The following is a 5,647-nucleotide window of genomic DNA, read 5'->3' as shown; positions in this document are numbered from 1 at the left end:
CCACATGGCGCACGTAAGACGCCTACATGGCGCAACTTAAAACACCTACATGGCGCACGTAAGACGCGTAAAGGCGCAGCCCGTAAGACGCCTACATGGCGCAACCTAAGAGGCCTACATGGCGCACGTAAGACGCGTAAAGGCGCAACCCGTAAGATGCCTACATGGCGCAACCTAAGACGCCTACATGGCGCACGTAAGACGCGTAAAGGCGCAGCCCGTAAGACGCCTACATGGCGCAACCCAAGACGCCTACATGGCGCACGTAAGACGCGCAAAGGCGCAGCCCGTAAGACGCCTACATGGCGCAACCTAAGACGCCTACATGGCGCACGTAAGACGCGTAAAGGCGCAGCCCGTAAGACGCCTACATGGCGCAACCAAAGACGCCTACATGGCGCACTTAAGACGCCCACATGGCGCACGTAAGACGCCTACATGGCACAACCTAAGACGCCTGCATGGCGCACGTAAGACGCGTAAAGGCGCAACCCGTAAGACGCCTACATGGCGCAACTTAAGACGCCTACATAGCGCACGTAAGACGCGTAAAGGCGCAGCCCGTAAGACGCCTACATGGCACAACCAAAGACGCCTACATGGCGCACTTAAGACGCCCACATGGCGCACGTAAGACGCCTACATGGCACAACCTAAGACGCCTACATGGCGCACGTAAGACGCGTAAAGGCGCAACCTAAGACGCCTACATGGCGCACTTAAGACGCCCACATGGCGCACGTAAGACGCCTACATGGCACAACCTAAGACGCCTACATGGCGCACGTAAGACGCGTAAAGGCGCAACCTAAGACGCCTACATGGCGCACGTAAGACCCGTAAAGGCGCAACCCATAAGACGCCTACATGGCGCACTTAAGACGCCTACATGGCGCACGTAAGTCGCGTAAATGCGCAGCCCGTAAGACGTCTACATGGTGCAACCTAAGACGCCTACATGGCGCACGTAAGACGCGTAAAGGCGCAGCCCGTAAGACGCCTACATGGCGCAACCAAAGACGCCTACATGGCGCACTTAAGACGCCCACATGGCGCACGTAAGACGCCTACATGGCACAACCTAAGACGCCTACATGGCGCACGTAAGACGCGTAAAGGCACAACCTAAGACGCCTACATGGCGCACGTAAGTCGCGTAAAGGCGCAGCCCGTAAGACGCCTACATGGCGCAACCTAAGACGCCTACATGGCGCACGTAAGACGCGTAAAGGCGCAGCCCGTAAGACGCCTACATGGCGCAACCAAAGACGCCTACATGGCGCACTTAAGACGCCCACATGGCGCACGTAAGATGCCTACATGGCGCAACTTAAGACGCCTACATGGCGCACGTAAGACGCGTAAAGGCGCAGCCCGTAAGACGCCTACATGGCGCAACCTAAGATGCCTACATGGCGCACGTAAGACGCGTAAAGGCGCAGCCCGTAAGACGCCTACATGGCGCAACCTAAGATGCCTACATGGCGCACGTAAGACGCGTAAAGGCGCAGCCCGTAAGACGCCTACATGGCGCAACATAAGACGCCTATATGGCGCACGTAAGACGCGTAAAGGCGCAGCCCGTAAGACGCCTACATGGCGCAACCCAAGACGCCTACATGGCGCACGTAAGACGCGTAAAGGCGCAACCCGTAAGACGCCTACATGGCGCAACTTAAGACGCCTACATGGCGCACGTAAGACGCGTAAAGGCGCAGCCCGTAAGACGCCTACATGGCGCAACCAAAGACGCCTACATGGCGCACTTAAGACGCCCACATGGCGCACGTAAGACGCCTACATGGCACAACCTAAGACGCCTATATGGCGCACGTAAGACGCGTAAAGGCGCAACCTAAGACGCCTACATGGCGCACGTAAGACACGTAAAGGCGCAACCCGTAAGATGCCTACATGGCGCAACTTAAGACGCCTAAATGGCTCACGTAAGACGCGTAAAGGCGCAGCCCGTAAGACGCCTACATGGCGCAACCCAAGACGCCTACATGGCGCACGTAAGACGCGTAAAGGCGCAGCCCGTAAGACGCCTACATGGCGCAACCTAAGACGCCTACATGGCGCACGTAAGACGCGTAAAGGCGCAGCCCGTAAGACGCCTACATGGCGCAACTAAAGACGCCTACATGGCGCACTTAAGACGCCCACATGGCGCACGTAAGACGCCTACATGGCGCAACTTAAGACGCGTAAAGGCGCAGCCCGTAAGACGCCTACATGGCGCACTTAAGACGCCTACATGGCGCACTTAAGACGCGTAAAGGCGCAGCCCGTAAGACGCCTACATGGCGCACGTAAGACACCTACATGGCGCACGTAAGACGCGTAAAGGCGCAGCCCGTAAGACGCCTACATGGCGCAACCTAAGACACCTACATGGCGCACGTAAGACGCGCAAAGGCGCAACCCATAAGACGCCTACATGGCGCACTTAAGACGCCTACATGGCGCACGTAAGTCGCGTAAAGGTGCAGCCCGTAAGACGCCTACATGGCGCAACCTAAGACGCCTACATGGCACACGTAAGACGCGTAAAGGCGCAGCCCGTAAGACGCCTACATGGCGCAACCAAAGACGCCTACATGGCGCACTTAAGACGCCTACATGGCGCACGTAAGACGCCTACATGGCGCAACTTAAGATGCCTACATGGTGCACGTAAGACGCATAAAGGCGCAGCCCGTAAGACGCCTACATGGCGCAACCTAAGACGCCTACATGGCGCACGTAAGACGCGTAAAGGCGCAGCCCGTAAGACGCCTACATGGCGCAACCAAAGACGCCTACATGGCGCACTTAAGACGCCCACATGGCGCACGTAAGACGCCTACATGGCGCAACTTAAGACGCCTACATGGCGCACGTAAGACGCGTAAAGGCGCAGCCCGTAAGACGCCTACATGGCGCAACCTAAGACGCCTACATGGCGCAACCTAAGACGCCTACATGGCGCACGTAAGACGCGTAAAGGCGCAACCCGTAAGATGCCTACATGGCGCAATTAAGACGCCTACATGGCGCACGTAAGACGCGTAAACGCGCAGCCCGTAAGACGCCTACATGGCGCAACCCAAGACGCCTACATGGCGCACGTTAGACGCGTAAAGGCGCAGCCCGTAAGACGCCTACATGGCGCAACCTAAGACGCCTACATGGCGCACGTAAGACGCGTAAAGGCGCAGCCCGTAAGACGCCTACATGGCGCAACAAAAGACGCCTACATGGCGCACTTAAGACGCCCACATGGCGCACGTAAGACGCCTACATGGCGCAACTTAAGACGCCTACATGGCGCACGTAAGACGCGTAAAGGCGCAGCCCGTAAGACGCCTACATGGCGCAACCTAAGACGCCTACATGGCGCACGTAAGACGCGTAAAGGCGCAGCCCGTAAGACGCCTACATGGCGCAACAAAAGACGCCTACATGGCGCACTTAAGACGCCCACATGGCGCACGTAAGACGCCTACATGGCGCAACTTAAGACGCCTACATGGCGCACGTAAGACGCGTAAAGGCGCAGCCCGTAAGACGCGTAAAGGCGCAGCCCGTAAGACGCCTACATGGCGCAACCTAAGAGGCCTACATGGCGCACGTAAGACGCGTAAAGGCGCAGCCCGTAAGACGCCTACATGGCGCACTTAAGACGCCCACATGGCGCACGTAAGACGCCTACATGGCGCAACTTAAAACACCTACATGGCGCACGTAAGACGCGTAAAGGCGCAGCCCGTAAGACGCCTACATGGCGCAACCCAAGACGCCTACATGGCGCACGTAAGACGCGCAAAGGCGCAGCCCGTAAGACGCCTACATGGCGCAACCTAAGACGCCTACATGGCGCACGTAAGACGCTTAAAGGCGCAGCCCGTAAGACGCCTACATGGCGCAACCAAAGACGCCTACATGGCGCACTTAAGACGCCCACATGGCGCACGTAAGACGCCTACATGGCACAACCTAAGCCGCCTGCATGGCGTACGTAAGACGCGTAAAGGCGCAACCCGTAAGACGCCTACATGGCGCAACTTAAGACGCCTACATGGCGCACGTAAGACGCGTAAAGGCGCAGCCCGTAAGACGCCTACATGGCGCAACCAAAGACGCCTACATGGCGCACTTAAGATGCCCACATGGCGCACGTAAGACGCCTACATGGCACAACCTAAGACGCCTACATGGCGCACGTAAGACGCGTAAAGGCGCAACCTAAGACGCCTACATGGCGCACGTAAGACGCGTAAAGGCGCAACCCATAAGACGCCTACATGGCGCACTTAAGACGCCTACATGGCGCACGTAAGTCGCGTAAATGCGCAGCCCGTAAGACGCCTACATGGTGCAACCAAAGACGCCTACATGGCGCACGTAAGACGCGTAAAGGCGCAGCCCATAAGACGCCTACATGGCGCAACCAAAGACGCCTACATGGCGCACTTAAGACGCCCACATGGCGCACGTAAGACGCCTACATGGCACAACCTAAGACGCCTACATGGCGCACGTAAGACGCGTAAAGGCGCAACCTAAGACGCCTACATGGCGCACTTAAGACGCCTACATGGCGCACGTAAGTCGCGTAAAGGCGCAGCCCGTAAGATGCCTACATGGCGCAACCTAAGACGCCTACATGGCGCACGTAAGACGCGTAAAGGCGCAGCCCGTAAGACGCCTACATGGCGCAACCAAAGACGCCTACATGGCGCACTTAAGACGCCCACATGGCGCACGTAAGATGCCTACATGGCACAACTTAAGACGCCTACATGGCGCACGTAAGACGCGTAAAGGCGCAGCCCGTAAGATGCCTACATGGCGCAACCTAAGACGCCTACATGGCGCACGTAAGACGCGTAAAGGCGCAGCCCGTAAGACGCCTACATGGCGCAACCAAAGACGCCTACATGGCGCACTTAGACGCCCACATGGCGCACGTAAGACGCCTACATGGCGCAACTTAAGACGCCTACATGGCGCCCGTAAGACGCCTACATGGCGCAGCCTAAGACGCCTACATGGCGCACGTAAGACGCGTAAAGGCGCAACTAGTAAGATGCCTACATGGCGCAACTTAAGACGCCTACATGGCCCACGTAAGACGCGTAAAGGCGCAGCCCGTAAGACGCCTACATGGCGCAACCAAAGACGCCTACATGGCGCACTTCAGACGCCCACATGGCGCACGTAAGACGCCTACATGGCGCACGTAAGACGCCTACATGGCACAACCTAAGACGCCTGCATGGCGCACGTAAGACGCGTAAAGGCGCAACCCGTAAGACGCCTACATGGCGCAACTTAAGACGCCTACATGGCGCACGTAAGACGCGTAAAGGCGCAGCCCGTAAGACGCCTACATGGCGCAACCAAAGACGCCTACATGGCGCACTTCAGACGCCCACATGGCGCACGTAAGACGCCTACATGGCACAACCTAAGACGCCTACATGGCGCACGTAAGACGCGTAAAGGCGCAACCTAAGACGCCTACATGGCGCACGTAAGACGCGTAAAGGCGCAACCCATAAGACGCCTACATGGCGCACTTAAGACGCCTACATGGCGCACGTAAGTCGCGTAAAGGCGCAGCCCGTAAGACGCCTACATGGTGCAACCTAAGACGCCTACA

Source organism: Urtica dioica, chromosome 8 (genome assembly GCF_054948205.1).
Source record: "Urtica dioica subsp. dioica isolate 48M chromosome 8, U.dioica_male_clone48M_v1_H2, whole genome shotgun sequence".
Classification (NCBI taxonomy): Eukaryota; Viridiplantae; Streptophyta; class Magnoliopsida; order Rosales; family Urticaceae; genus Urtica; species Urtica dioica.
This window is presented reverse-complemented; position numbering follows the sequence as displayed.